General features: G+C 54.1%; 1 protein-coding gene across 1 annotated transcript in view; it reads right to left on the bottom strand.

The window, feature by feature from the left end:
- Positions 1-14,074, bottom strand: part of kcnb2b (potassium voltage-gated channel subfamily B member 2b) — a 313,792-nt gene that overhangs the window by 279,389 nt on the left and 20,329 nt on the right. The gene's annotated exons all lie outside the window — the stretch shown is intronic.

Here is a 14,074-nt window from a genome sequence, read left to right as displayed (position 1 = left end):
CTGGGACCATGTATTGGATCTGAACCCTGTCTGTCTAGGACCTGAACCCTGTCTGTCTAGGACCTGAACCCTGTCTGTCTAGAGTCACTGGGACCATGTATTGTGGCTGACCCTGTCTGTCTAGGACCTGAACCCTGTCTGTCTAGGACCTGAACCCTGTCTGTCTAGGGTCACTGGGACCATGTCTGTTGGATCTGAACCCTGTCTGTCTATGAACCATGTTACTGGGACCATGTCTGTCTGGATCTGAACCCTGTCTGTCTAGGACCTGAACCCTGTCTGTCTAGGGTCACTGGGACCATGTATTGGATCTGAACCCTGTCTGTCTAGGACCTGAACCCTGTCTGTCTGTCTGTCTAGGACCTGACCCTGTCTGTCTAGAGTCACTGGGACCATGTATTGGATCTGAACCCTGTCTGTCTAGGACCTGACCCTGTCTGTCACTAGGACCTGAACCCTGTCTGTCTAGGACATGAACCCTGTCTGTCTAGGACCAGAAGTGAAACACCCAGAGGACAGACCTGAACCCTGTCTGTCTAGGACCTGAACCCTGTCTGTCTAGGACCAGAACCCTGTCTGTCTAGGACCAGAACCCTGTCTGTCTAGGACCTGAACCCTGTCTGTCTAGGACCTGAACCCTGTCTGTCTCTGAGGACCTGAACCATGTCTGTCTAGGGTCACTGGGACCATGTATTGGATCTGAACCCTGTCTGTCTAGGATCTGAACCCTGTCTGTCTAGGGAACACTGGGACCATGTATTGGATCTGAACCCTGTCTGTCTAGGACCTGAACCATGTCTGTCTAGGACCTGAACCCTGTCTGTCTAGGACATGAACCCTGTCTGTCTAGGACCTGAACCATGTCTGTCTAGGGTCACTGGGACCATGTCTTGGATCTGAACCCTGTCTGTCTAGGACCTGAACCCTGTCTGTCTAGGACATGAACCCTGTCTGTCTAGAGTCACTGGGACCATGTATTGTGGCTGACCCTGTCTGTCTCAGGACCTGAACCCTGTCTGTCTAGGACCTGAACCCTGTCTGTCTAGGACCTGAACCCTGTCTGTCTAGGACCTGAACCCTGTCTGTCTAGGACCTGAACCCTGTCTGTCTAGGACCTGAACCCTGTCTGTCTAGGACCTGAACCCTGTCTGTCTAGGACCTGAACCCTGTCTGTCTAGGACCTGAACCCTGTCTGTCTAGGACCTGAACCCTGTCTGTCTAGGACCTGAACCCTGTCTGTCTAGGACCTGAACCCTGTCTGTCTGTCTAGGACCTGAACCCTGTCTGTCTAGGACCTGAACCCTGTCTGTCTAGGACCTGAACCCTGTCTGTCTAGGACCTGAACCCTGTCTGTCTAGGACCTGAACCCTGTCTGTCTAGGACCTGAACCCTGTCTGTCTAGGACCTGAACCATGTCTGTCTAGGACCTGAACCATGTCTGTCTAGGACCTGAACCCTGTCTGTCTAGGACCTGAACCCTGTCTGTCTAGGACCTGAACCCTGTCTGTCTAGGACCTGAACCCTGTCTGTCTAGGACCTGAACCATGTCTGTCTAGGACCTGAACCATGTCTGTCTAGGACCTGAACCATGTCTGTCTAGGACCTGAACCATGTCTGTCTAGGACCTGAACCATGTCTGTCTAGGACCTGAACCCTGTCTGTCTAGGACCTGAACCATGTCTGTCTAGGACCTGAACCCTGTCTGTCTAGGACCTGAACCATGTCTGTCTAGGACCTGAACCATGTCTGTCTAGGACCTGAACCATGTCTGTCTAGGACCTGAACCCTGTCTGTCTAGGACCTGAACCATGTCTGTCTAGGACCTGAACCATGTCTGTCTAGGACCTGAACCATGTCTGTCTAGGACCTGAACCATGTCTGTCTAGGACCTGAACCCTGTCTGTCTAGGACCTGAACCCTGTCTGTCTAGGACCATGAAACCCTGTCTGTCTAGGACCTGAACCCTGTCTGTCTAGGACCTGAACCATGTCTGTCTAGGACCTGAACCATGTCTGTCTAGGACCTGAACCATGTCTGTCTAGGACCTGAACCATGTCTGTCTAGGACCTGAACCATGTCTGTCTAGGACCTGAACCCTGTCTGTCTAGGACCTGAACCATGTCTGTCTAGGACCTGAACCATGTCTGTCTAGGACCTGAACCATGTCTGTCTAGGACCTGAACCATGTCTGTCTAGGACCTGAACCATGTCTGTCTAGGACCTGAACCCTGTCTGTCTAGGACCTGAACCCTGTCTGTCTAGGACCTGAACCCCTGTCTGTCTCAGGACCTGAACTGTCTAGGACCTGAACCCTGTCTGTCTAGGACCTGAACCATGTCTGTCTGTCTAGGACCTGAACCATGTCTGTCTGTCTAGGACCTGAACCCTGTCTGTCTAGGACCTGAACCATGTCTGTCTAGGACCAGAACCATGTCTGTCTAGGACCTGAACCATGTCTGTCTAGGACCTGAACCATGTCTGTCTAGGACCAGAACCATGTCTGTCTAGGACCTGAACCATGTCTGTCTAGGACCTGAACCATGTCTGTCTAGGACCTGAACCATGTCTGTCTAGGACCTGAACCATGTCTGTCTAGGACCTGAACCCTGTCTGTCTAGGACCTGAACCCTGTCTGTCTGTCTAGGACCTGAACCCTGTCTGTCTAGGACCTGAACCCTGTCTGTCTAGGACCTGAACCCTGTCTGTCTAGGACCTGAACCCTGTCTGTCTAGGACCTGAACCCTGTCTGTCTAGGACCTGAACCATGTCTGTCTAGGACCTGAACCATGTCTGTCTAGGACCTGAACCCTGTCTGTCTAGGACCTGAACCATGTCTGTCTAGGACCTGAACCCTGTCTGTCTAGGACCTGAACCCTGTCTGTCTAGGACCTGAACCATGTCTGTCTAGGACCTGAACCATGTCTGTCTAGGACCTGAACCATGTCTGTCTAGGACCTGAACCATGTCTGTCTAGGACCTGAACCATGTCTGTCTAGGACCTGAACCCTGTCTGTCTAGGACCTGAACCATGTCTGTCTAGGACCTGAACCCTGTCTGTCTAGGACCTGAACCATGTCTGTCTAGGACCTGAACCATGTCTGTCTAGGACCTGAACCATGTCTGTCTAGGACCTGAACCCTGTCTGTCTAGGACCTGAACCATGTCTGTCTAGGACCTGAACCATGTCTGTCTAGGACCTGAACCATGTCTGTCTAGGACCTGAACCATGTCTGTCTAGGACCTGAACCATGTCTGTCTAGGACCTGAACCATGTCTGTCTAGGACCTGAACCATGTCTGTCTGGACCTGAACCCTGTCTGTCTAGGACCTGAACCCTGTCTGTCTAGGACCTGAACCATGTCTGTCTAGGACCTGACCCTGTCTGTCTAGGACCTGAACCATGTCTGTCTAGGACCTGAACCATGTCTGTCTAGGACCTGAACCCTGTCTGTCTAGGACCTGAACCATGTCTGTCTAGGACCAGAACCATGTCTGTCTAGGACCTGTCTGTCTAACCATGTCTGTCTAGGACCTGAACCATGTCTGTCTAGGACCTGAACCATGTCTGTCTAGGACCTGAACCATGTCTGTCTAGGACCTGAACCATGTCTGTCTAGGACCTGAACCATGTCTGTCTAGGACCTGAACCCTGAACCCTGTCTGTCTAGGACCTGAACCCTGTCTGTCTAGGACCTGAACCCTGTCTGTCTAGGACCATGTCTGTCTAGGACCTGAACCCTGTCTGTCTAGGACCTGAACCATGTCTGTCTAGGACCTGAACCCTGTCTGTCTAGGACCTGAACCATGTCTGTCTAGGACCTGAACCCTGTCTGTCTAGGACCTGAACCCTGTCTGTCTAGGACCTGAACCATGTCTGTCTAGGACCTGAACCCTGTCTGTCTAGGACCTGACCCTGTCTGTCTAGGACCTGACCCTGTCTGTCTAGGACCTGAACCCTGTCTGTCTAGGACCTGAACCATGTCTGTCTAGGACCTGAACCCTGTCTGTCTAGGACCTGAACCATGTCTGTCTAGGACCTGAACCCTGTCTGTCTAGGACCTGAACCATGTCTGTCTAGGACCTGAACCCTGTCTGTCTAGGACCTGAACCATGTCTGTCTAGGACCTGAACCCTGTCTGTCTAGGACCTGAACCCTGTCTGTCTAGGACCTGACCTGAACCATGTCTGTCTAGGACCTGAACCCTGTCTGTCTAGGACCTGAACCCTGTCTGTCTAGGACCTGAACCCTGTCTGTCTAGGACCTGAACCATGTCTGTCTAGGACCTGAACCCTGTCTGTCTAGGACCTGAACCTGTCTGTCTAGGACCTGAACCCTGTCTGTCTAGGACCTGAACCCTGTCTGTCTAGGACCTGAACCCTGTCTGTCTAGGACCTGAACCCTGTCTGTCTAGGACCTGAACCCTGTCTGTCTAGGACCTGAACCCTGTCTGTCTAGGACCTGAACCCTGTCTGTCTAGGACCCTGAACCCTGTCTGTCTAGGACCTGAACCCTGTCTGTCTAGGACCTGAACCATGTCTGTCTAGGACCTGAACCATGTCTGTCTAGGACCTGAACCATGTCTGTCTAGGACCTGAACCATGTCTGTCTAGGACCTCTGTCTGTCTAGGACCTGAACCCTGTCTGTCTAGGACCTGACCCTGTCTGTCTAGGACCTGAACCATGTCTGTCTAGGACCTGAACCCTGTCTGTCTAGGACCTGAACCCTGTCTGTCTAGGACCTGAACCCTGTCTGTCTAGGACCTGAACCCTGTCTGTCTAGGACCTGAACCCTGTCTGTCTAGGACCTGAACCCTGTCTGTCTAGGACCTGAACCTGTCTGTCTAGGACCTGAACCCTGTCTGTCTAGGACCTGAACCCTGTCTGTCTAGGACCTGAACCCTGTCTGTCTAGGACCTGAACCATGTCTGTCTAGGACCTGAACCCTGTCTGTCTAGGACCTGAACCCTGTCTGTCTAGGACCTGAACCCTGTCTGTCTAGGACCTGAACCATGTCTGAACCCTGTCTGTCTAGGACCTGAACCCTGTCTGTCTAGGACCTGAACCATGTCTGTCTAGGACCTGAACCATGTCTGTCTAGGACCTGAACCATGTCTGTCTAGGACCTGAACCATGTCTGTCCCTAGGACCTGAACCCTGTCTGTCTAGGACCTGAACCATGACCTGTCTACCCTGTCTGTCTAGGACCTGAACCCTGTCTGTCTAGGACCTGAACCCTGTCTGTCTAGGACCTGAACCTGTCTGTCTAGGACCTGAACCCTGTCTGTCTAGGACCTGAACCCTGTCTGTCTAGGACCTGACCCTGTCTGTCTAGGACCTGAACCCTGTCTGTCTAGGACCAGAACCATGTCTGTCTAGGACCTGACCCATGTCTGTCTAGGACCTGAACCATGTCTGTCTAGGACCTGAACCCTGTCTGTCTAGGACCTGAACCATGTCTGTCTAGGACCTGAACCCTGTCTGTCTAGGACCTGAACCCTGTCTGTCTAGGACCTGAACCTGTCTGTCTAGGACCTGAACCCTGTCTGTCTAGGACCTGAACCCTGTCTGTCTAGGACCTGACCCTGTCTGTCTAGGACCTGAACCCTGTCTGTCTAGGACCAGAACCATGTCTGTCTAGGACCTGACCCATGTCTGTCTAGGACCTGAACCATGTCTGTCTAGGACCTGAACCCTGTCTGTCTAGGACCTGAACCATGTCTGTGAACCCTGTCTGTCTAGGACCTGAACCCTGTCTGTCTAGGACCTGAACCATGTCTGTCTAGGACCTGACCCCTGTCTGTCTAGGACCTGACCCTGTCTGTCTAGGACCTGACCCTGTCTGTCTAGGACCTGACCCCTGTCTGTCCATGTCTGTCTAGGACCTGAACCCTGTCCCTGTCTGTCTAGGACCTGAACCATGTCTGTCTAGGACCTGAACCCTGTCTGTCTAGGACCTGACCATGAACCCCTGTCTGTCTAGGACCTGAACCCTGTCTGTCTAGGACCATGACCCTGTCTGTCTAGGACCTGAACCCTGTCTGTCTAGGACCTGAACCATGTCTGTCTAGGACCTGAACCCTGTCTGTCTAGGACCTGAACCCTGTCTGTCTAGGACCTGAACCCTGTCTGTCTAGGACCTGAACCCTGTCTGTCTAGGACCTGAACCCTGTCTGTCTAGGACCTGAACCCTGTCTGTCTAGGACCTGAACCCTGTCTGTCTAGGACCTGAACCATGTCTGTCTAGGACCTGAACCCTGTCTGTCTAGGACCTGAACCCTGTCTGTCTAGGACCTGAACCCTGTCTGTCTAGGACCTGACCCTGTCTGTCTAGGACCTGAACCCTGTCTGTCTAGGACCTGAACCTGAACCTGAACCCTGTCTGTCTAGGACCTGAACCTGTCTGTCTAGGACCTGAACCCTGTCTGTCTAGGACCTGACCCCTGTCTGTCTAGGACCTGACCCTGTCTGTCTAGGACCTGAACCCTGTCTGTCTAGGACCTGAACCCTGTCTGTCTAGGACCTGAACCCTGTCTGTCTAGGACCTGAACCCTGTCTGTCTAGGACCTGAACCCTGTCTGTCTAGGACCTGAACCCTGTCTGTCTAGGACCTGAACCCTGTCTAGGACCTGAACCCTGTCTGTCTAGGACCTGAACCCTGTCTGTCTAGGACCTGAACCATGTCTGTCTAGGACCTGACCCCTGTCTGTCTAGGACCTGACCCTGTCTGTCTAGGACCTGAACCCTGTCTGTCTAGGACCTGAACCCTGTCTGTCTAGGACCTGAACCCTGTCTGTCTAGGACCTGAACCCTGTCTGTCTAGGACCTGAACCCTGTCTGTCTGTGACCCCTGTCTGTCTAGGACCTGAACCCGTCTAGGACCTGAACCCTGTCTGTCTAGGACCTGAACCCTGTCTGTCTAGGACCTGAACCCTGTCTGTCTAGGACCTGAACCCTGTCTGTCTAGGACCTGACCCCTGTCTGTCTAGGACCTGAACCCTGTCTGTCTAGGACCTGACCCCTGTCTGTCTAGGACCTGAACCCTGTCTGTCTAGGACCTGAACCCTGTCTGTCTAGGACCTGAACCCTGTCTGTCTAGGACCTGAACCCTGTCTGTCTAGGACCTGACCCCTGTCTGTCTAGGACCTGACCCCTGTCTGGACCTGACCCTCTAGGACCTGAACCCTGTCTGTCTAGGACCTGAACCCTGTCTGTCTAGGACCTGAACCCTGTCTGTCTCCTGACCCCTGTCTGTCTAGGACCTGAACCCTGTCTGTCTAGGACCTGAACCCTGTCTGTCTAGGACCTGAACCCTGTCTGTCTAGGACCTGACCCTGTCTGTCTAGGACCTGAACCCTGTCTGTCTAGGACCTGAACCCTGTCTGTCTAGGACCTGAGGACCTGACCCTGTCTGTCTAGGACCTGAACCCTGTCTGTCTAGGACCTGAACCCTGATGTCTGTCTAGGACCTGAACCATGTCTGTCTAGGACCTGAACCCTGTCTGTCTAGGACCTGAACCCTGTCTGTCTAGGACCTGACCCCTGTCTGTCTAGGACCTGAACCCTGTCTGTCTGTCTGTCTAGGACCTGAACCATGTCTGTCTAGGACCTGAACCATGTCTGTCTAGGACCTGAACCCTGTCTGTCTAGGACCTGAACCCTGTCTGTCTAGGACCTGAACCATGTCTGTCTAGGACCTGAACCATGTCTGTCTAGGACCTGAACCATGTCTGTCTAGGACCTGAACCATGTCTGTCTAGGACCTGAACCATGTCTGTCTAGGACCTGACCCCTGTCTGTCTAGGACCTGAACCCTGTCTGTCTAGGACCTGAACCATGTCTGTCTAGGACCTGAACCATGTCTGTCTAGGACCTGAACCATGTCTGTCTAGGACCTGAACCATGTCTGTCTAGGACCTGAACCATGTCTGTCTAGGACCTGAACCCTGTCTGTCTAGGACCTGAACCATGTCTGTCTAGGACCTGAACCATGTCTGTCTAGGACCTGAACCATGTCTGTCTAGGACCTGAACCATGTCTGTCTAGGACCTGAACCATGTCTGTCTAGGACCTGACCCCTGTCTGTCTGAGGACCTGACCCATGTCTGTCTAGGACCTGAACCATGTCTGTCTAGGACCCTGTCTGTCTAGGACCCCCTGTCTGTCTAGGACCTGACCCCTGTCTGTCTAGGACCTGACCCATGTCTGTCTAGGACCTGACCCCTGTCTGTCTAGGACCTGACCCATGTCTGTCTAGGACCTGAACCATGTCTGTCTAGGACCTGACCCCTGTCTGTCTAGGACCTGACCCCTGTCTGTCTAGGACCTGACCCTGGGTCACTGGGACCATGTAGATCTCATGTATACTTTTATATGATGACCTCTAACCTCAGACCTCTCTCTCTCCTCCAGGGGCCTCCTCCTCCTTTTATATGATGACTAGGGTTGTTAAACTGTGTTAAACTAACTTTACAACATTTCCAAGGTTTGTGGAGGACTCCCTAAGTGACACATCCTGTATGCACACATGACTGTAAGGACCTGAACCCTGTCTGTCTAGGACCTGCTTTGGATAACCCTGTCTGTCTAGGGTCAGGGACCATGTCTGCTAAATGGCATATATTATTATTATTATTATTACATCCAGAGGACTCCCTAAGTGACACATCCAGAGGACTCCCTAAGTGACACATCCAGAGGACTCCCTAAGTGACACATCCAGAGGACTCCCTAAGTGACACATCCAGAGGACTCCCTAAGTGACACATCCAGAGGACTCCCTAAGTGACACATCCAGAGGACTCCCTAAGTGACACATCCAGAGGACTCCCTAACACACCCAGTGACACATCCAGAGGACTCCCTAAGTGACACACCCAGAGGACTCCCTAAGTGACACACCCAGAGGACTCCCTAAGTGACACACCCAGAGGACTCCCTAAGTGACACATCCAGAGGACTCTCTAATTGACACACCCAGAGGACTCCCTAAGTATCAACTAATATCTGTGATGTACTGTGTCAGTAAAACTGGTCCTAAGTCATGTTGTTCCATGTTGAACGCCACCTGTAAATATGGTGTTGGGTGGACGTGAGATGGAGCCCAACAGTAGTTACAACACATCATTCAGTTTTACAATACACATAAACACAGAGCTGCTAGCTGAGTGGTCTCTTCTCCTCACACAGATAAATGACACTTTGTTCCACCACAGCCAGGGAGGAGACCAGTGGGACTAATCATGGGATGAAGGGACAGATGGAGGGGTAGAGGATGGAGGATGGAGGGTTAGAGGATGGAGGGATGGATGGATGAAGGGACAGAGGGCTGGTGGGTTAGACGATGGAGGGTTAGAGGATGGAGGGTTAGAGGATGGAGGGCTGGATGGATGAAGGGACGGGGGCTGGGGGTTAGAGGATGGAGGGCTGGATGGATGAAGGGACAGAGGGCTGGGGGGTTAGAGGATGGAGGGTTAGAGGATGGAGGGTTAGAGGATGGAGGGTTAGAGGATGGAGGGCTGGATGGATGAAGGGACGGGGGCTGGGGGTTAGAGGATGGAGGGCTGGATGGATGAAGGGACAGAGGGCTGGGGGTTAGAGGATGGAGGGTTAAAGGATGGAGGATTAAAGGATGGAGGGTTAAAGGATGGAGGGTTAGAGGATGGAGGGTTAGAGGATGGAGGGGTGGATGGAGGGTTAGAGGATGGAGGGTTAGAGGATGGAGGGTTAAAGGATGGAGGGTTAGAGGATGGAGGGGTGGATGGAGGGTTAAAGGATGGAGGGTTAGAGGATGGAGGGGTGGATGGAGGGTTAAAGGATGGAGGGTTAGAGGATGGAGGGGTGGATGGAGGGTTAGAGGATGGAGGGGTGGAGGGGTGGATGGAGGGTTAGAGGATGGAGGGGTGGAGGGTTAGAGAATGGAGGGTTAGAGGATGGAGGGGTGGAGGGTTAGAGGATGGAGGGATGGAGGGTTAGAGGATGGAGGGGTGGAGGGTTAAAGGATGGAGGAATGGAGGGTTAGAGGATGGAGGGATGGAGGGTTAGAGGATGGAGGAATGGAGGGTTAGAGGATGGAGGGTTAGAGGATGGAGGGATGGAGGGTTAGAGGATGGAGGGTTAGAGGATGGAGGGTGAAGGGTTAGAGAATGGAGGGTTAGATGATGGAGGGTAGAGGGTGGAGGGGTGGAGGGTTGGATGGAGGGTTAGAGGATGGAGGGGTGGAAGGTTAGTGAATGGAGGGTTAGAGGATGGAGGGTAGAGGCTTAGGGGTGGAGGATGGAGGGATGGAGGGGTGGAGGTTAGAGAATTTAGAGGATGGAGGGGAGGGTTAGAGGATGGAGGGATGGAGGGGTGGAGGGTTAGAGGATGGAGGAATGGGATGGAGTTTAGAGGATGGAGGGTTAGAGGATGGAGGGATGGAGGGCTGGAGGGGTAGAGGATGGAGTGTTAGAGAGCTGGTGGGGTAGAGGATGGAGGGCTGGATGGATGAAGGGCTGGAGGGTTAGAGGATGAGGAGGAGGGGTGGATGAAGGGTTAGAGGATGGAGGCTGGATGGATAAAGGGACAGAGGGCTGGAAGGACAGAGGATGGAGGGTTAGAGGATGGAGGGGTGGATGGAGGGCTGGATGGATGAAGAGACAGAGGGCTGGAGGGTTAGAGGATGGAGGCTGGATGGATAAAGGGACAGAGGGCTGGAAGGACAGAGGACGGAGGGTTAGAGGATGGAGGGGTGGATGGAGGGCTGGATGGATGAAGAGACAGAGGGCTGGAGGGTTAGAGGATGGAGGATGGAGGGGTGGATGGAGGGTTAGAGGATGGAGGGATGGATGGATGAAGGGACAGAGGGCTGGTGGGTTAGACGATGGAGGGTTGGAGAATGGAGGGTTAGAGGATGGAGGGCTGGATGGATGAAGGGACGGGGGCTGGGGGTTAGAGGATGGAGGGCTGGATGGATGAAGGGACAGAGGGCTGGGGGTTAGAGGATGGAGGGTTAGAGGATGGAGGGTTAGAGGATGGAGGGTTAGAGGATGGAGGGCTGGATGGATGAAGGGACGGGGGCTGGGGGTTAGAGGATGGAGGGCTGGATGGATGAAGGGACAGAGGGCTGGGGGTTAGAGGATGGAGGGTTAGAGGATGGAGGGTTAAATGATGGAGGGTTAAAGGATGGAGGGGTGGAGGGTTAGAGGATGGAGGGGTGGATGGAGGGTTAAAGGATGGAGGGTTAGAGGATGGAGGGTTAGAGGATGGAGGGTTAGAGGATGGAGGGTTAAAGGATGGAGGGTTAGAGGATGGAGGGTTAAAGGATGGCGGGTTAAAGGATGGCGGGTTAGAGGATGGAGGGGTGGATGGAGGGTTAAAGGATGGAGGGTTAGAGGATGGAGGGGTGGATGGAGGGTTAGAGGATGGAGGGGTGGAGGGTTAGAGAATGGAGGGTTAGAGGATGGAGGGGTGGAGGATGGAGGGGTGGAGAGGATTGGAGGGTTAGGATGGAGGGATGGAGGGTTAGAGGATGGAGGGGTGGAGGGTTAGAGGATGGAGGAATGGAGGGTTAGAGGATGGAGGGATGGAGGGTTAGAGGATGGAGGAATGGAGGGTTAGAGGATAGAGGGATGGAGGGTTAGAGGATGGAAGGTTAGAGGATGGAGGGATGGAGGGTTAGAGGATGGAGGGTTAGAGGATGGAGGATGAAGGGTTAGAGAATGGAGGGTTAGATGATGGAGGGTAGAGGGTGGAGGGGTGGAGGGGTGGATGTAGGGTTAGAGGATGGAGGGGTGGAAGGTTAGTGAATGGAGGGTTATAGGATGGAGGGTAGAGGGTGGAGGGGTGGAGGGGTGGATGGAGGGTTAGAGGATGGAGGGGTGGAGGGTTAGAGAATGGAGGGTTAGAGAATGGAGGGGTGGAGGGTTAGAGGATGGAGGGGTGGAGGGTTAGAGGATGGAGGGATGGAGGGTTAGAGGATGGAGGGATGGAGGGTTAGATGATGGAGGGGTGGAGGGTTAGAGGATGGAGGGATGGAGGGTTAGAGGATGGAGGGATGGAGGGTTAGAGGATGGAGGAATGGAGGGTTAGAGGATGGAGGGATGGAGGGTTAGAGGATGGAGGGTTAGAGGATGGAGGGATGGAGGGTTAGAGGATGGAGGGTTAGAGGATGGAGGGTGAAGGGTTAGAGAATGGAGGGTTAGATGATGGAGGGTAGAGGGTGGAGGGTGGAGGGGTGGATGGAGGGTTAGAGGATGGAGGGGTGGAAGGTTAGTGAATGGAGGGTTAGAGGATGGAGGGTTAGATGATGGAGGGGTGGAGGGTTAGAGGATGGAGGGATGGAGGGTTAGAGGATGGAGGGATGGAGGGTTAGAGGATGGAGGGGTGGAGGGTTAGAGGATGGAGGGATGGAGGGTTAGAGGATGGAGGGATGGAGGGTTAGGGGATGGAGGGGTGGAGGGGTGGATGGGTAGAGGGTAAGAGGATGGGTTAGAGGATGGAGGGGTGGAGAGTAAGAGGATGGTGGGATGGAGGGGTAGATGGATAGGAAGAGGGGATCATATTTCATGTCTGGGAGGGTGGATCATGAACACAGCTTCCTCCTGCAGCATCTGTATCTGTATCCCAAATGGCTCCCTATTCCCTAAGTAGTGCATTCGTTTTGACCTGGGGGCTGCAACACATCCTTTTCTGTTGCTTCTGCAGTGACAAGCTACACGGAGATTGAAGAGGAGGAGGAGGAGGAGGAGGTGACAGGAGTGGCAGGCTACACGGAGATTGAAGAGGAGGAGGAGGTGGCAGGAGTGGCAGGCTACAAGGAGACTGAAGAGGAGGAGGAGGAGGAGGTGACGGGAGTGGCAGGCTACAAGGAGATTGAAGAGGAGGAGGAGGAGGAGGTGACGGGAGTGGCAGGCTACAAGGAGACTGAAGAGGAGGAGGAGGAGGAGGAGGTGACAGGAGTGGCAGGCTACACGGAGATTGAAGAGGAGGAGGAGGAGGAGGTGACGGGAGTGGCAGGCTACAAGGAGACTGAAGAGGAGGAGGAGGAGGAGGGAGGTGACAGGAGTGGCAGGCTACACGGAGATTGAAGAGGAGGAGGAGGAGGAGGTGACGGGAGTGGCAGGCTACAAGGAGACTGAAGAGGAGGAGGAGGAGGAGGTGGCAGGAGTGGCAGGCTACAAGGAGACTGAAGAGGAGGAGGAGGAGGAGGTGACGGGAGTGGCAGGCTACAAGGAGACTGAAGAGGAGGAGGTGACGGGAGTGGCAGGCTACAAGGAGACTGAAGAGGAGGAGGTGACGGGAGTGGCAGGCTACAAGGAGACTGAAGAGGAGGAGGAGGAGGAGGTAACGGGAGTGGCAGGCTACAAGGAGACTGAAGAGGAGGAGGAGGAGGAGGTGAAAGGAGTGGCAGGCTACAAGGAGACTGAAGAGGAGGAGGAGGTGACAGGAGTGGCAGGCTACAAGGAGACTGAAGAGGAGGAGGAGGAGGTGAAAGGAGTGGCAGGCTACAAGGAGACTGAAGAGGAGGAGGAGGTGACAGGAGTGGCAGGCTACAAGGAGACTGAAGAGGATGAGGAGGAGGTGACAGGAGTGGCAGGCTACAAGGAGACTGAAGAGGAGGAGGAGGTGACAGGAGTGGCAGGCTACAAGGAGACTGAAGAGGATGAGGAGGAGGTGACAGGAGTGGCAGGCTACAAGGAGACTGAAGAGGATGAGGAGGAGGTGAAAGGAGTGGCAGGCTACAAGGAGACTGAAGAGGAGGAAGAGGAGGAGGAGGTGACAGGAGTGGCAGGCTACACGGAGATTGAAGAGGAGGAGGAGGTGGCAGGAGTGGCAGGCTACAAGGAGACTGAAGAGGAGGAGGAGGTGACGGGAGTGGCAGGCTACAAGGAGATTGAAGAGGAGGAGGAGGAGGAGGTGACGGGAGTGGCAGGCTACAAGGAGACTGAAGAGGAGGAGGAGGAGGAGGAGGTGACAGGAGTGGCAGGCTACACGGAGATTGAAGAGGAGGAGGAGGAGGAAGGGAGGAGGACGGGAGTGGCAGGCTACAAGGAGACTGAAGAGGAGGAGGAGGAGGAGGAGGTGACAGGAGTGGCA

The sequence above is a fragment of the Oncorhynchus gorbuscha genome, linkage group LG12, assembly GCF_021184085.1.
Source record: "Oncorhynchus gorbuscha isolate QuinsamMale2020 ecotype Even-year linkage group LG12, OgorEven_v1.0, whole genome shotgun sequence".
NCBI classification, from domain to species: domain Eukaryota; kingdom Metazoa; phylum Chordata; class Actinopteri; order Salmoniformes; family Salmonidae; genus Oncorhynchus; species Oncorhynchus gorbuscha.
This window is presented reverse-complemented; position numbering and strand designations above follow the sequence as displayed.